Raw genomic sequence first — 19,193 nt, forward strand, 5'->3', positions numbered from 1 at the left:
AAATATCCTCGAAGTTGTAGGGCGTAGAGTCAACGTAACATCATGTTATTAACATGTGGCAACCAGAGGACAAATTGTATGAGATTGTGCGGTACAGTGGGAGGAGTATCCTTCTTCCAATTGCACACCTTGTGGGCAAGGTGTTCTAAAGAGGGGGGTATTGTAACATGTGGATTCTTACAAGACAAGTGGCACCATCTCCTATACACGTGGTAGCCTTTGTTTAGTCTAGAGAAGGGTGCAAGACAGCTGGGCAGCAATGGGTGATGCTAAAACGGTGTGTGGAGGGGTCATCTATTCAGTGTGTTTTATGGTTTGGGCTTTGTCGTTTTGGTGTCTCTTTATTATTGCGTTTTAATGTTTGCTTTTATGCGTTTTAGTGCAAGTCAGTGTAGGCCATTATATAAGGCCAGCTTAGAAAACGTTGAGGTAGCTTGTTGAGTATTTGGTTGTTCTTTGAACATTGGAGAGTGGTGATCTCGAATTCTGTCTTATCAATACAACTTTTCTCTTCATTCGTCCATTCATCTCTCTTCCTAAATCCATTTCCATTTCCATAATTCTGCAGTAGAACAGTAACAGATAATCAATCTATTACACCAGGCCATCAAACCGTCCAGAAGGATCCGGACCCAAACTCCCGGCAAATTCGCCCCCATGAGCACACTGGAAAGACAACCCTGTACCCAAAAAAAAAAGGCCCCTTGTGCGGGGAAACGGTTACCCAAGGAAAATAGCCATCGGTCCGACGCCGGAAAGACCATCGAGAAAAACAAAACAGGGGCATCATCAGGCAAAACTGCCGGAGTGGAAAAACGCCAAGTCCGGCACCGGTATCCACCAAACAAAACCAGAAATCCAAGAAAAAAAGCCTCCCTTCAACAACGCACCCAAAGCACACCTATAAAGAAAAATGCCTTGGACCCAATCTAGAACAACAGGGCATCTTCAGGCATAGCCGCTAGTAAGGAAAAAACACCAGATCTCGGACCTAAAAATCAGCACCGATGGCCACGAAACAGTTTTGATTGACTGCCATTAATCCCAACAAACCAACAAAACAAACCTCCTCAACCCAGAAAAGGGAAATGGACCAAATCCTTTCACCTCTAGGATGCCAACGACGCCCAAAGAGAGAAAAAAACTTTTATTTAGATACAAAGCCTAAACAAACAAGTCGGGGGAGGAGGGAAGCGTAGCGCTTCCCTCCTTTGAAACACGGTCAAAAGTGGACGAAGCCCTCAGAGGATGAGAACTCTTGAAATCGCCAAAACCAGTCGAGTTTCTTGGGCAACAAGTTTGGTGTTTTGGAGTTGGTATTCTGTGATTTGTCCAACAAACCGTAGCCTTAGAAAAATATCTCCCATGTTTAGGTAAGCAGAATTTTGATCCTAACAAGTTCCTTTTGTTCTCTTTTTGATTAAGTTAAACTGGGTGTGAACTAAGAAGGGACTGGGCTGGGTTCCGCATGAATTTTCGTCCAAATCAAGGTACTATCCTTTCACGGCTGTTTTTACGCACTAACCAGAGTCCAAAATTTATGAAATTTGGAGGATAAATAGAGGACTTCAAGAAGAGCGTTCGGGCTTTTGAATCGACCAAAACGAAGTTCGTTTGATCATATTTTTGTTATTCCAAAGTTAAAGATCCGTTTGAACTTTTATCAAATTAAAACTATGAACGCTTCTTAATAAATGAATATTTATTTTTATAAATATTGATATTTATTTTCATAAATATTCATATTTATTATTTTACCTTATTATTAGGTCTTAAATTCTATTTTAAGATATAATATTTTATATCTTAAAATCTGGGGCGTTATATCTTCACTTTCCTCGTCATGTGCCTTCCTCTCTTTGTGCATCTCTCTGACGAGTGCCTTCTTCATTGTGTGCATCTCTCTTTGGTGATTTTAAGAAGGAAGCCCAGCTTGCCGCTTCTAGCTCACATCTTCAACAGAGATTCCTCATTGCCGCTTCCAACTCCGTCGTTGCTTCGGTACTACTCTCTCTCTCTGCTATAGAATACAGAGTACACAGACCATTATTCTTATTTGCACTTGAACTATACTGGGTGACGATTTTTTATGGCCAATTTCAATTTTTTTTTACAAAGATTTGGTTTTTTTCATATGGGTATTGATTTTAACTTTAAAGATTTAATTTTTTTCATCTAGATATGATGATTGTCTACAACATAGAACTCAATACTTGTTGTATTGCCATTAATGTGAATAAATGATGAACTACTGCATTGGGTTTTTGAATTATCTTTGTAATCCTGGTGTTCAACTAATTAGGTATAAGATGTACTTGTTGAGATTTTGGGACGATCGATAAGGGTTGGTTCCTCAGTGGATGGAAAGCTGAATCTGTAAGCTTCCCCCATCCTTTCTTCTTTTATTGAACACAAAGAATTGAGAATGTTTTGGTGTAGATAATGGTGATTATTTCGTTGCTCTGATTCTGAGTTACAAACATAATACAATGTATCTTCTTATTCTTTGTTGCCTTGTTTCCTTTCTATTATTATGTTGAGCATTTCATTCCCATTCTATTCACTGTTACATTCCATGTAAGGAGGTACGAGTACAACGATGGACTCATAATTTGAGTTGGGTTTTCTATGAGTTGCGATACTTCTTTTCTCTGGGTGGGGTGGAGAGATAGTAATTGTAGATAGTTTCAAGAAATATGTGCTTTGCATTTTTCACTTTATATGTTTATTTTCAAAAATTTTAGGCATGATTCCATGAAATTTATTTACAGTATTGCTAACGCATTTGCACTTTGTCATGAACTGCTTTCCAAATTTTGGAAAATAACAACTGTAATGGTGACCGATTCATTAAAAAATTAAAATTTTAAAAACTTCAAAATTTAAAAATTTAAAAATTTAAAAAATTTTAATTTGAAAATTTAAAAAATTTTAATTTGAAAAATTAAAAAATTTTTAATTTTTAATTTTTTTTTTTTTAAAAAAAAATAAAGAATTTAGATCAGATCTGTGGGTAGTCAACATATCTAAGGTCCAACATTTATTATAATTTTTTTAAAAAAAAAATTGAATTTTTTTGAAAATAAGAAATTATGTAGGTTTTTTAGTAATTTTGGGTCAATTCTAATTGAAATATATGCGTTTTCACCAAATTAAGGAATTGAAATAATTATTCAATTCCACTCTTTCTCATTCCCAGTAATAACTATTCATTTTTCTAATGGAATACTCATTCCGCGAACCAAACGAAGCCTAGTATTGTTAGTACTATGACTAGCTTGTTTTGGGATGAATATATAAAAACGAATGAGAAAAGAACACAATGTACTTGCTTGTTCCAAATTATATTTTATGCAGCATGCTCGATTTCTGCAGTGCATTCCGAACTACAAGGATGATCCTACACTGCTGTCTTAGAAAATTGAGAAATTCCATACGCTAATTCTCAAAGCCATAGAGATTTAATGATTGGAGTTTTTATTTATCCTTTATTGCTCCAAGTGCCTGTTTAATTCACTTTTACAGTTGATTTAGTCATTGTCTTAAATTAAGCAGCTTGACAATGTTATGAATCAATTTTAACTTGCTCTTACTTGCATGATTATTGAATCTGCCTTTTGTCATTCTTCTTGATATATCATTTAGCTTAAAATTTGAAAGTAAGCAAAAAAACCAATGATATCTGCCTTTTGTCATTTGCTATTAAGAGATATCTACATGGCACTATTAATTATGGGGAAAAAGTTCAGACAAAATGATTGACCTATTCTTTTTCTGTTTTCGTCTAATGCAACCCATTTCATGATATGTACTTGTTTCCTAGAATGATGTTATGGAATCCTGCATGAAGTTCTTTATATATATATATATATATACTTATTTGGTTCTCAAAGCTGGTCTCAACAAACAGCTTAAAATTGTGGGTCTATAAAGAATCAATTATTTTATTTTATTTTTATTTTTTATTTTTGTTGGAAGTTGTAGGAAACTTATGTGTGTGATGACCCATTTTTTTTTTTATACAAATCATTTGCATAATCATTACTCTCTTAAAAATACAAATGGATCCTCACAGTGGCATGCCGATGTATCACAAAGCCAACATATGGTACATACTCCATAATATTTACCTGGTAAATCAGAGTAACGTCTATCTAAATATGCAACGAAAACATAAACCTGAATAGCGGAAATTGTACTATATACCTCTATCACATATAATTACAACAAGAGGCATTTAACATCTATCTGTTTAAGTCTTATCAATATAATAATTACATAACAAGAATGGTTTTACAAAAAATAAGTGACACAAGCGTCACAAGCCATATATCAAACCTATAAAACAGTGGACACCCGTGGTCCAGCAATTACGACCGTCGCGGCGAGCTTCAGTCATAACATCTCAAGTACACTACTACAAAATCATCAACTACGACCGGAGTAGCTATGCACAGCCAAAGCACAAACATCTATACGGTTGTGGTGTAGCCACATCCGTATATGTGAAAGAATGAGTTCACCACTTCAGTAATAAATTATTGAAGTCTTACTGATATAAAACTGACTGAGTTTTCGCAAAGAACCAACATTTTTCTTTTAGCCTTTCGTACACCATAACAACTACCCATTTTATAAATTTTGAACTTTTGAGAACACTTGTAGCTAATACGGTAAACACCGACTATTACGCAAAACGCTTAAACATAGTATCCAACTGGGAACATACATAGAAGTTCCAATCTCTTGGATGCATCTACATATAGACCCACCTACAATAATACTTTTAATATCAGTGGCTCAAACATATGTACGCGATAGAACCATTACGGGTATATGCATACACATAGGCCTTGAGCTGTAAAGCAATGGCATCGAGCCTACCATATATATTAAGACACAAGTATTTCCTTGCTATAGCAATACCAATATCTCGTACATCGATGATCGAAAGCACATATACATAGGTAATGTCATATGCTTATGCTGTATGAAGCATAAGCATATGACATACAGGATGCTTATGAAATCCGAGGACCTAAGCCCAGTACAAAAATGAAACATCGGGGACCTAAGCTTGACATCAAACAAAACACTGGGGACCTAAGCCAAGAACCGGGAACCTAAGCCCGGCATGCAAACAAAACATTGGGGACCTAAGCTTAGAACACATGAGCATGTATTGCATTGTTTTTATGAGTGTGATGTTTTTATACTATGAATAGTTTTGCTAGACATATTAGTATGCATGAGTCTCAATGGAAAAGAGCTTATGTATATTTTTATCGGATAGTTGCATGATTTAAATGCCATTGTTTTCCAGCTTAAGGTTTACGTGCATGCAAACGCCCTCGTGTGTATGTAAGCCTAAGCCATTGAATCAAAAGTATGATAGTAGGTGAGAATGTATGTAGTTGTTTCCAACAATAGAATTTCTACGTATAAGTCTCAGCTGCATAGTATGCTTAAAATGTTTTCTATTACTCGGTGATTGCTATATTAGCTATGAGGGTTTTTCAAACGAAAGTTTATAAAATTGGTAGTTGTTATAGTGTACGCAAGACTAGAAAGGAAAGTTGGTTCTTTTCGAGAACTCAGTTAGTTTAATATCACTGAGGTCTCGGTACGTTTTATACTGAGACAGTGAAAGCATTCTTTCACCAGTGCGGATGCGGCAACCCCCGCAACCGTGCAGACATTGGTGCTTTGGTTGCAGGTTCTGTGGATATAGATACTGACTCGTCCACCTAGCGTATGTGATGCTATGATTGGAACACATCGCGACAGTCATAAGTCATGGACTCATAGCTAGTTCGCATTTTGGGTATTTTGATATGGCTCTTGTCCTACGTGGCACATGTATTTGTTGAGCTTGTATTTTGGTATGTAATTATAGTAATGTGTTTTATAAGCCTTAAACAGATAAACTTGTAAATGGCTCTTGTTGTAATTAACTATTATGTATTAGATGTATTTCCATTTATGATATGTGTTCTGCTGCACATTGATTATTATATTCCATTGCATAGATGTAACTCTGATAATCAGGTCCATGTTATGGGACATGTGCCATATGTTGGCTGAGCGACATGTAGTCGTGCCACTGTAAATATCCGTTTGTATGTTTTTTTTTTTTTTTTAAAAAAAAAAAGGGTCGTCACAAAAATAATTCTGAATAGTTAAACCATCACTAGTAACAATTCAACCCATTCCGAAATAGCATGAGAAATCAAATCATATATATCATACGGTTCATATCATCACATCCTCCTTTCAAAGATTATCCAGCATGCATAAACCTAACAAGTAATAACTTCCATCCAAAATGATTCAAACAAATCAAACAATTCAACCCATTCTCCATCCGAAATTGCTTGGTTCAATCTCCCACCCAAAAGTCACAAGCAAAACATCACAAAATCAAAATCAAAGCAATTTTGATTACATCCATTCCAAATTTTCAATTTTCAAAATTCCATGAGGCACCTCTAACATTACATGGTTTACCTTCAATTTTCATAAGTCAATAACAAAACAAATCAAAACATAAACATAGTTAGTGATCAATAAAAAGAACAAAAAACCACGTAGTGAAGTAAATATCAACATTACATGGTTTACCTTCAATTTTCATAAGTCAATAACAAAACAAATCAAAACATAAACATAGTTAGTGATCAATAAAAAGAACAAAAAACCACGTAGTGAAGTAAATATCAAGTACGAAAACAATAAGATGCAAAAAACTTACCAAATACTTTCAACAAACATCACTCGACAATACATCCCTCAAGCCTTAATTGTTGTCAAATGTGATGGAATTAGATAAAATTTCTAGCACAAGGCCATTTTTAAAGTATTAGTAAATATCAATTTAATCAAATAAATTGAATAATTGAAACAATTAACAAATATTACCTGAGTCAAGCTTGTAGTTCTCTTCATCTTCAACAATAGGCAAAGGCAAGTGTGACTCGTCATGTTCACTAATCCAATAAAATCTCAACCAATTCTGACTACATATAAGAGTTTCCACAGTTTTCGGAGCCAAAGAACTCCGACAAGGATCTATGACGCGACATCTAGTGCTAAATGCAGACTCAGAAACAACGGTGGTAAGTGGAATAGCCAAGACATCTCGCGCTATCTCTAAGAGAACTGAAAACTTTGCTGAATTTCCATTCCACCACATTAAAATATCAAAGGTTTCACTTGGTGTCTCGACATCCTCTACAAAATATTAGTCTATCTCTGTCTGACAATGCATCAAATTTCTACTTGCCCAAAATGAATGGATGTCCTTTAAAGCATATTTCTCTACTTTATTAGAAGTACCACTACCCACACCCACTTAGGTTGAGCTTGTGCAACTCCGACCTTCATTTGGCAGCCTTGCCCCATTTCGTCCAATATTCATAGCATAGTGATTATATAACTAATTCAAAACATTCTTTAAATTGGAGACAATCTTTTTTTTTTTTTTTTTCACCAACATTACTCATGAACCAAAATTCCAAGACGTCCATCTTGTAACGTGGATCAAGCACAGAAGCGACAAACAACAAGGAGTTAATTTTTTCAAAGTCTCCCTAATATTTATCATATTTTGTTTTCATTTTGGTCACCATGGTACTCAACAAAATATCGGCACTATCAATACTCTGTCAAACTATTACAAACCTTTTGGAGTATACTGAAATACATGTTGGAAGTTGCAGTCAAGGAACCCGATATATAGACTGTAACATCGTAAAACACTTGCAAACATTTTAAACCCTGTCCTTGGCCGTGTTTTATGAGAGAAGATGCAATGGAATTAAGTCCCCGGCCCCTTTGTCGTGTATCTCATTGTGGAGGCTAGGGTTTTTCTCTCCTCTCCAAGTAAAAATTAGCCTATAAACAAAGAGCTTGTGAAGCGTTGGATGCACATAGCTGTGTTAAAGGGCATGCTCTGGAAGTCTTGACTCACAATTCACGTCAGGATGGTGGGTGATGGTTTCACAAACTTCAAAATAAAAAGCCTAACTTTTTACACAAAATCACTTAAATGTTAAAGAATTTACAACCCTAGTTTTGATCACCGAATTGAGCCAATTTATAAGACCTAACAATTTTCTTTTTCCCAAAAGAGTCTTAACCTTTCTGTTTTGGGTAGTCCTGGTCGAACGGGTTTCAACTAGACATCAAGCGAAGCACTTTTTTGTACCCTTGAGTTAACTGTCATCGATCAGATATTGATTGAGACTCTTAGATCTAATTCTTTTCCAAGCTCAATCAAACTTATTTCCACCGGCTATCAACCAATGCTCTCTGAAACTGTCCCAGTTGATATGTGTTTGAACAGTGATATGGAGATTCATGCATATAAATTTAAAGATCGCATTTTTATACCTCATTCTCATCAAAATAGAATTTGGGCAATGTAATGTCCGGGACATTATTAAATAATTAGAGTATAAAATTTAAGTAAATAATTAATTAAAATTATTTTAGTGTCATTAAAAATGCAAATGGATATTTTTAAAGCCCAAAGAAAATAGAAATTAGAAATAATAGAAAAGAAATTAGAAATGAAAAATAAAATAAAATGAATTAATGAATAAAATTAAATAAAGAAAAGAAAAGAATTAAAGAATTTAAAATAGAAAAGGAATAAGAAAAAGAAAAGAAAAATTAAAATTCAAAGAAGAAAAGAAAAGTCAAAAGTAAAATATATATATAATAAAAGAAGTGTCCTTCACTAAAAGGAAGGGCCAAGTGGCCCGTTCCTGCAGAAAAAAAAAAATAATAATAAACAAGGCCCAGTGCGCCTTGTTTTAGAGAGAAGGCCGAATGGCCTTTTCTTTTCATTTTTCGAAAAGAGGCAGGGCCTTTTCTTCTTATTTTTCTTAATGATTGTTATAGAAAATCTTTGATCTACGAATATCCAACGGTCCGATCTTCAATCTGATTTCGGTAACGTGATCTACGAAACCCGATCTACGTACTACCGATTGGTTTGAGGTATTTTCGCAAACTCTTGATTTTTGAGATTTTAGATTAAATCTAAACATATATGAGTTTGATTTTATGTGTCCTTAGGATTTGTTGTGGGGAGTTTGCTAAACACTCTCCAAGTGTTGAATTTACATTTGGTGAAATTTTTGGTGAGTTTCCTCAACCCTAACTTTTGGGTATTTAATTTTAATTGAGTTTTTATGTGATTAACCCTTCGTAAAAGCTATTGGGTTAATAATAGTGTTTGGGGTAGTATTTTATAAATTATGATTTAAAGTTAGAAACCTTAATTTGATGGGTTAAATTAATTTGGAGTTTTTAGTGTTTAAAATCTAGATTATTAGTTGGTGGATTAATTGTTGTTATTGTGATGATTAATTCTAAATTAGTAATGGGTTTTGTAAAAATAAGTATTTATGGGTTAGGTACTAATGTTAGTAAAAATAAATAATTATGGGTATTTAGTTTAAATAATATTTGCGAAGTTAACCCTAAGATTTTCTTATGGGTTAATGTTATTTTAAATGTGTTAATGATATTGAGAAAATGTTAGTGAGAAATAATTTAGAGATTAGTGAATATAATTTTATTGCTAATATTATTATAAAAGTGTTAGTGAAAATAATTTATGGGTTAGTGAAATTAATTGCGGGTTAGTAATTAATATTATGAGTAAATAGTTAAATAGTGATTTTAATATCTAACCCTTGGCAAATGCTTTGAGTTAATATTGTTTGAGTTTTAGTTAGTGTCTAAGATTTATGGGTAGACGTTTGGAACCCTTAAAAATATTATGGGTTTCCAACGGTTTAGCCTTGAGCGATTCAAGTGCTAGTTAGGGTGTCAATTATTTAAGGTGCTAAATAATGCAATGTATTATTCCACAATGATACATTGCAAGGTGGTGTCTAGGAGAACTAGTGCTTAAATCCGCGCAGCCAAGGTGAGTATTCTACTCACTGAGAAACTACTATTTTCATATATTATAGAATTGCAAAATATATGTGTTTTATAAATCCGAACCGACTGTATATTGACAATATGTTTTGGATGTTTTAAGTAGTTTCAATTATGTTGAAGTATCAATGATCACACAAAAAAACTGATTTTTAGTGACATGCATTTAGTGGCGTTTTTGATGGTCTAACAGGTCACTAAGTGTTAGTGGCGTGTAATTAGTGACGTTTTTGATAGGCCACTAATCAATTTGTCACTAATTCTCATTTAGTGGCGTGTCTGAACTACCACGCCACAATTAGTAGCATAGCAAATTTGGCCACGCCACAAACTTTAGTGGCGTGTCAGATATAGCCACGCCACTAAATTAATGGTGTGGGTTAGGAACAGCCACGCCACAATCTGCGGCGTGGCAGTTAAAAAAAAAATGCACCCAGTACATGTACTGCGTGCATTTTTTTTTTTTTTTTTGAATATAATGATTACTTTCTTTTTTTTTTTTATTACTTTTTGGAAAACGTAATGGTAGGTCTGCTTAAAGATCCATTGGATGCACTAACCAAATCACCTCTACGGCCCTGTGTTGAAATATCCGGCAAAATACACTCCACCACCGGAGCCTTCCCCCTTTGCCAAGGGACAGATTAGAGACAAAACCACTTGCGGAGAAGACCCAACTCGCACCTTTTGCTATTTTTGCAGAGAAACCTAGAGAGGACGAAGGAAAATCCAACAAAATACCCTCCACCGGCAAACTCCCCCTTTACTGAAAAACAAAACGCAGAGACGACTTGTGACGACCCGTTTTTTTTTTATACAAAACATCCACATAATCATTAATCTCTTAAAATATAAACGGATCTTCACAGTGGCACGACGATATGTCGCAAAGCCAACATATGTACATACCCCATAATATGTACCTGGCAAATCAGAGTATAACATCTATCAACTATGCAGCGGAAAACATAACCTAATAGCGGAAATCACATCTTATACGTCTATCACAAATAATTACAACAAAGAGCCATTAAATAACTATATGATTAAATCTTTCCACGAATTAAATACGTGACATAAATGGTTTTGTACAATAACAAGTGACACAAACGTCACAAGCCATAAACAAACCTATAAAATAGTAGACAACCCATGGTCCGACAATTACAACCGTCGCGGCGAGCTTCAGTCGTAATATCCCAAGTATACTACTACAACACCATCAACTATGACCGGAATACCTGCAGCCAAAGAAACATCATCTATACGGTTGTGGGGGTTTGCCACATCCGTATAGGTGGAATTATGAGCCCACCGTCTTAGCATAAATGAATACACTAAGACCTCAGGGGTATACTATTCACTGAGTTTTCGCAAAGAACCAACTTTTCATTTTTAGTCGTGCGTACACTATAACAGCTACCAATTTTATAAACTTTTGTTTGAAAAACCCCATAGCTGATATAGCAAACACCGACTAATAGAAAACATTTAAATACACTGGGCAGCTAGTATTATACATGAAAGATTCGTTACAGAATACAATGGCATTTAAATCATGCAACCATCCGATACCAATATACATAAGTTATTTTTCTATCAAGACTTTTATGCATACTAATACGTCTAGCAAAACTACAATATACTTTCATAAAAAATCACACAATCCGATACCAATATACATAAGTTCTTTTTCTATCAAGACTCTTATGCATACTAATACGTCTGGCAAAACTACCATATACTTATCATGAAAACATTACACAATTTAAACAATGCTATGCATGCTCATGATAGTCTTTTTGTTCATTATGAGCCTCACGCTCTCTTCGTTATTATGAGCCTCACGCTCTCTTCTTTATTATGTGTTCGTGCATTATGCTTTACAACTCAAACTCTATACTCCTATTCTTTACAAATCATGCTCTCTTCAAATATAATGAACCAATCAACATGAAGTTTTCTTTATTTTTCTTTGCATAATTGCAGTACATATTCAGACACTCTAAATCAATTCAAACATTTCATTTATGCATCATTTCATAACATCATTGATATTTCAACATAATTGAAACTACTTAAAACATTCAAAGCATACATGTTAACATATCGTTGATTCAATAGAAAATCATCTATCATTTGCATTTCTATAACATACGAAAAATATCTTTTCTCAGTGAGTAGAATACTCACCTGGGCTGCATTAAACTCATGACTCGAACTCTACATTAGAGAACCCATTGAAGTCTCCAATCCGGACACTATCCTGCAAACATAGGTATCGTTAGACTACGCTATTGAACCCCATACCTTATGACACATAAACTACCCGTGTGCTCACACGTCGCATTACTCGATCACTAGAACCAATTAAGCTCCTTTAACTACTATTACGTCAGTCCTCGCTTGTAGGTTTATATTTTATCACACTTACTATCTTTAAGATACTTCTATTATTTTACTTGCTTATTTATTATATTAACAATGTATATTTGATTCATATACACTTATATGTATACACATACAACGCTTAAACCTAATTCGATGATACATATAAGTACTATATGTATATCGATAGATGAATTAGTTACTAGGTTGCTACATAATTGATTTATATCACATTTATATGTCCTATATAAGTCTACTAGCTTATACATATTAATTTAGGGTTATTTGGGCAATCTATATCTCCTTGACATTTATGTTTCAGTTGTTGTCCCCCCCTTATTAACCTTAAGCTCTAGATTTACAACTACTAATATACTTTATCTTTATCGGTTTCTAACTATATCAGTAATTTAGATTATAGGATCTAAACGTATTAGCTACGACCTACTTATTTTCCTTATCTTATATCTCATTTCTCACTTAGTACAAAGATGAGGACTTTAATTACTAATTGACAATCTATTATCCTTAAAGCATCCAATTAAACCATAATAAAGAATCTAATTTAATTGAATCAACCTTATCCAACATATCATCAAAATCCTTATTTACATATCAAGACCCATTCTCAACAACTTACATGAAGACTAGAATTGTATTACACAATCTAATATAATTCCTTAAGATGAATTGCCACCAAGAGCTAAGCTTCATCAAAGAATCACCACTTAACTAGAAATCAAACTCATCCATGAAATCCAATAAAGACACACCCATCAAAGCTTCAACTCCATTCCATAAGCATAATACTCAATTTACAACTCTCAAATCCAGATTTGGATTACCATCAAAATACCCCTCCATATCACCAAAAATTCCAAAACTTTCCCAATCCAAATAACTCAAACATTAATGGAAATCAAAGGACTAAAATAACATTAATAAATACTATTAAAGCCGAGATCCATAGCACTTAGTTCCAACTTCAATTAACATCAACACTAAATTTACATATCCCAACTACCAAAAATCATTTAATTACGTACCCACTCAAAACTAAATTTCTAGGCAACCAAAACCCATCATCAAGTTCAAGCTTCAAACTCAATCAACGACAACCTAGAATTCATACTAAAAATCAATCCAAAACCTCAATACCCATTCAATATCAAAACACCTAACCGATATCAAATTCCAACTCATCAAAATCACAACCTCCATCAATGCAAATCCAAAACCAGCCACCACCACACATCACAAATCAGCCATTAATAACCAATCATCCATAGCCAACAAAAGTTATCCAAAATTAACATCAAAAGCCCCATAAACCACCCACAAGCATCAATCACCATAGTAAATCAACTCAAAGATCCTAAAAGAATCAATAACCCCTTTAGAATTTCAACTAGAAATTTAATCACTCCTAGTCTAGCAAAACAAGCAAGGCCAATCAACCCAACACCATAAATCTACAACAACAATACCCATAAAAATTAGTCTTCTAAACCAAAGATCATAACAACTCTAAGATCCAACTTAGATCAATCTCCAAAGAGACCCATCAATCATAATTCAAGAATACAAACCCAAAACCCATTTTAGAATCATCAAACACCAATATATCATCACAAAAACCGAAACCCATCACCATATTAACCTAAAATCCGAATCTAAACAAATCTTAAACCATACACATGGTTTTCGTGCTTTATAATCAATGGGTAACATAAAAACACAAGAAAATGCTAGAAATTACCCCACAAAGGCCCATGGCCGGAACCCATGAACCGTTGCTTCTCCTTCTCTTCTTCTTCTCTCATGGCCGGACAGCATCTCTCATTTCGGGCTTTCCCTCAATTTCTGCAGATTTCTCTCGGTATCTCTCTCTCATTTCGGTCCAACTCTCTCTCTCTCAACGTGCGTGTGTGTGTGAAGAAAGGGAGAGAGAAGAGGAGTTGTGCGTGAGTGTGAGAGAAGAGAGGAAAGAAAGGAAAAAGGAAAAGACAAGGAGAATGGGCTGCTGGTGTCCACCGAAAAAGAAGAGAAAAAGAAAAGAAAAGAAAGGAAAAAGGAAGAGAAAAGGAAAGAGAGGGTGAGTGGGACATGTGTCCATGTGTAAGTGGTTGGAAGAAGATAGTGTTATCTTATCATAGCCAACCAAATGCTGACACGTGGTAAAGAGGATTACAATTTATTTAAATGCTCCAATTTATATAAGTTACATTAGGACCCCATTTTATATTATTTCTATCATTTTAGAATTAATATTTGACCCTATATTTATTTAAACCACACTATAATAATTATTACGCCCATCTATTAATGAATACAATTTATTAATTGATAAATCTCCTATTTATTTTCTTGGTCTTTACACGACTTGCCAACCACAAACGCAGAGACACCAAATGATTCGTGCTAAAAGGGAACCACACACACAGAAGCTCTGTAAACAGAGACACCAACTGATTCGCACTCAGAGAGAATCACCGAAGCTCTGTAACTCTTAACTGAAACCTGAAATTACCAGAGGAAAGCAGGGGAGTTGGGGAAAAAACCCAACAGAAAAACCTCACTAGGAGGTAGATAAGCCTCACTAGGAGGTGGGTAAGCCTCACAAAGAGGCTGGAAGGCCATACAGGTTGGAAGAGGTGAAAGGGGGAAAAAACTAGGGTTTTTATTTCCTATAGGCTTTTTCGTTCTCTTTTGTTTGTGCTTATACTTGCTGATGAATCAAAACGAAATCTCACACTAATTAAACAGAGGACAGAAATGGAGTCCTCAAGCCAATCCTTCCATGTTCTTACCAACCATATATGCAATCTCAGGCCCTTAGATCAAGAAAAAGAAAAATTAAAAGAAAAAGAAACAAAGAAACAAAGAAAGAAGACAAAAGAGAAGAAAGGAAGACAAGAAAGAAGAAAGGAAGAATGAATCGTACCTGTGTAGGGGAGAAGACAGACGATCTTCTATAATGAGAAAAAGGGGTAAAAACGAAAATAAATAGAGGGTGAGTGGGAGTGGAAAAAAAAACGAGAAAAAAAGGAGGGAAAACGAAAAATTAGTGGCATGTCAAAAGAGACACGCCACTAAATTAGTGGCGTGTCAGAGATACACACCACTAAATAGTGGCGTGTCAGTTTCAACATGCCACTAATTTCTGAGGTGACATATTTAACACGTCACTAAATTATTTTGTGACGTTTCATTAAATGAAACCTCACTAATTAGTGGCGTGTCATAAAGTGAGTTATTGTAGCCACGCCACTAAATTGCTAATTTTTTGTAGTGGATGTTTATGAGAAATGATGTGTGACTAAAAAGTGTGATTTAAACTGATTTGAAAGATTTGATTGTGAGATGTTGTAGGGATTTAAATTACGGAAATATTGGTAGAAGAATTGATGTGTTCAATTGTTTATGGATTTACATTGGAAGCATGAGTTTAAAGCATGTTCATGAAATTAGAAAATATATGTATATTGTTTTGAGGCATGAGCATATGAACGCTAAATGTGCATCGAAGTGAGGTTTATAGCCCACGGGAAACTATACTTGGGTTAATTCCCATGAGGCTTGGATTAATTTCCATTAGGAACTTGGGTTAATTCCCATGAGGCATGGATTCATTTCCATGAGGCATGGATTCATTTCCATGAGGAAACTTGCATGAGCATGTATAGCATTGTTTTTATAAGTGTGGTGTTTTTACATTATGAGTAGTTTTGCTAGACGTATTATTATACATAAGAGTCTCAATGAAAAAGAGCTTATGTGTATTTTTATCGGATGGTTGCATGATTTAAATGCTATTGTTTTCTAAGTCCCAGCTGTATAGTATGCTTTAAATGTTTTCTAGTAGTCGGTGTTTGCTATATCAGCTATGGGGGTTTTCAAACAAAAGTTTATAAAGTTGGTGGCTGTTATAGTGTACGCATGACTAGAAAAAAAAAGTTGGTTCTTTGCAAAAACTCAATGAATAGTATACCTCTGAGATCTTAGTGTATTTATTTATGCTAAAACAGTGAGCTCATAATTCCACCTGTATGGATGCGGCAATCCACGCAACCGTACAGACGTTTATACTTTGATTGCAGGTTTTGCGAATATAGATATTGACTCGTCCACCTAGCACATGGGATGCTATGATTGGAGCATATCGCGATAGTCATAAGTCACGGACTCATGGGTAGTCCGTATTTTGGGTATTTTATTTATGCCTCGTGTCCTACGTGGCACATGTATTTGTTGAACCTGTGTTATGGTATGTAATTTTATAAGCCTTAAATAGATAGACTTGTAAATGGCTCTTGTTGTAAATAACTGTCATGTATTAGATGTATTTCCGCTTATGATGTGTTCCGTTGCACATTGATTATTTATATTCCGTTGTGTTAGATGTAACTCTGAATATCAGGTACATGTTATGAAATATGTACGTTATGTTGGCTGAGCGACAAGTAGTCGTGCCACTGTGAAGATCCGTTTGTATGTTTTCAAAAAAAAAAAAAAAAAAGGGTCGTCACAGGCAACATAACAACGTGTTTACATGTGTAACCAAAATACATGCATGACCCTTTTTACGTAGTTTTATCAAAATAAGTATAAACTACATTTTATCAAACTTGAGTACGATGATACAACCATTTACATGGTTATCACAATATCACAAATATACCTATAGCATGACTACATATACATAATATACAATGTTATACAAGCATCATAATGATGCTTTAATGACTACAGTATATCCACATATGAATTTATATAGGCATTACTATGACACTTTATGGGTATTAAATTGGCACTATGACTACGTTGTTCAACCACGTATAATTTTATTTAGGTCTTACAACGTCTCTCTACCAAATTATACCGCAAGAAAGGAAAGGGTTTAGTCTTTATACCTTAAAAATTGTGCTTTCCCGAGCACTTCGGCACTTCTACGTCGAGATTTTCTTTCGTAGGACTTCGGTACCTGAGAACCCTTCCCTTTCAAGTAACACTTTTTCTCAGAGTTTGAAAGAGAGAGAAAAGAGTTTTGAGTAGATTTTTCAACGGAACTCAACCTCTATTTCTAGATTTTTTTATCATCCACAATTTCGATCAATACCTGTTTGAACGGGCTATGAATCGCACACATATTGACAGGGACGGAGGGAGGGGGGCTGGCAGGGGCCATGAACCCTCCAAATTTCTTTAAAAAAAAAAAAATTTAGTTGGGAAAAAAAATAATCTAAAAAATAAAAAAATATAAGGTAAAAATAAAAATTTAGCTTATTTGGCCCCTACCAAAAAAAAAATTTCGGCCATTGACTCTGCCCATAAGAATTTTTGGTTCCGTCCCTACTGACACATGGAAATTCACCCCCCCCCCCCTCCAATCGATATATATATTCGAACTGCTCTAACATTCAGCATTTAATGCACACATCAAAACTGCCTTTTCGGCACGTGAGTACGTAGATCTGGGCCTTTGATCATGTAACATCATGTGATCTCATGATACCACGTTGAAAGTCATCCTGTTCGAATGACGTGTTCGCCGTTGGAATGAGGTTACATAACTTTGTTTTTCCCACCCTTTTCCCTTTGTTGCAATGTGATTCAGATTTCTGGTCGAACGGACTTTGATTGGATATCGTCTGAGAGGGCCTGATCCAAAATTTTCTAAGTATTTTGATCTCTTTTTGTCATATTTTTCTCAGCTATTCCAATTCTTTATCTTAAAAGTGTTTTAAAGGGGTATTTTATATATGCATTTCAATACTATCTTAGCATTACTTTACTTGTTTTATTTTCTTGAGTGCTACAATTACCGGTAAGGTATCACCTTAGAATAGATAAAAATTATTGAGGAGCTATAAAAAATTAAATGATCTTAACATTAAGGAGTAGCACAAAGCAGCAAATTTGGTTGTTTGTCACCTTGAACTAATAGATCTATTCTTCAACATTCTAGATGATGAAAAGGAAGAATAGGTGAATGGAATTATTAATGACGCTTGAGTAGTTGCTCAAAGTTGGATATTTTTAGGTTGCATTTATGTTTAAATTCTTTTAATTAAGAATGGATGCATGCAATGTTATTTTAGGATTATTAATATGTTTCGTGAGTTGTGGTAATTTTTATTTTGTTTTATTTGGTATTATGGGATTTCAATTTCAAAATAAGTTGCCCGTTAATAGAAAATGAACATGCCATTTTCTTTTTTCTCTTTAATGGGTTGTCGGTGTATCTTGTTTAGGCTTGGCAATTCGGGTTGTTGTGTCAACCCATTTAGTTGGCGTGTCAACCCATCGGGTTAGCGTGTCAACCCATTTAACTAATTTGGTAAAAAATGTGTAATTATCGCTTCATAAATATGTTATAAACGGGTTGATGGGTCATAAACGGGTCATAAACAGGTTGGTAAGTCATAAACGGGTCATTAACGGGTTATAGCCTAAACCCAAACCCTATTTATTCGTGTCGGATTCGCGAGTCGTGTCAAAATTGCCAAGCTTAATCTTGTTGATTGTTTGTAAGGTTAGGATTTGTAATGATAGTGGCGGGTCAGATGCAACCAAGTGGCCATGGCTCCACCAATGTCTTCGATTTTGTTTACATCATTTGAAACTCAATAATGTTAATGAGTGCTTCCAATAGAAGTATTATTTCAGCTCCCGAGTAAGAAAAGTAAGAAAATCAAGATCCGAATAAGGAAGTGTTGGAGAGAACTGTTAAAATAGGAGAAACATAAAACCTCTAGATAGTGATGAATTGATTTGAGTCGGAAAAGTTCGAGCTTGATGGAGGAGGGGAAAGAGGAAGAAGAAATATGTATGTTACGACAGTCGACAGG

The 19,193-nt window shown here is 34.7% G+C and overlaps 2 long non-coding RNA genes across 2 annotated transcripts; one reads left to right on the forward strand and one right to left on the reverse strand.

Annotated features, from left to right (window-relative positions):
* Positions 1-8,803: 8,803 nt before the first annotated feature.
* On the forward strand, positions 8,804-16,727 carry LOC133862337 (uncharacterized). Its single transcript, XR_009899204.1, has 3 exons — positions 8,804-9,003; positions 9,082-9,146; positions 16,422-16,727. It is a non-coding gene; the product is annotated as an uncharacterized LOC133862337 (long non-coding RNA).
* LOC133864312 (uncharacterized) lies at positions 10,969-14,395 on the reverse strand. Its single transcript, XR_009899483.1, has 3 exons — positions 14,102-14,395; positions 12,148-12,220; positions 10,969-11,216 (listed from the first exon to the last, which is right to left on the reverse strand). It is a non-coding gene; the product is annotated as an uncharacterized LOC133864312 (long non-coding RNA).
* Positions 16,728-19,193: the final 2,466 nt, after the last annotated feature.

This window comes from Alnus glutinosa, chromosome 3 (assembly GCF_958979055.1).
Source record: "Alnus glutinosa chromosome 3, dhAlnGlut1.1, whole genome shotgun sequence".
Lineage (NCBI taxonomy): Eukaryota > Viridiplantae > Streptophyta > Magnoliopsida > Fagales > Betulaceae > Alnus > Alnus glutinosa.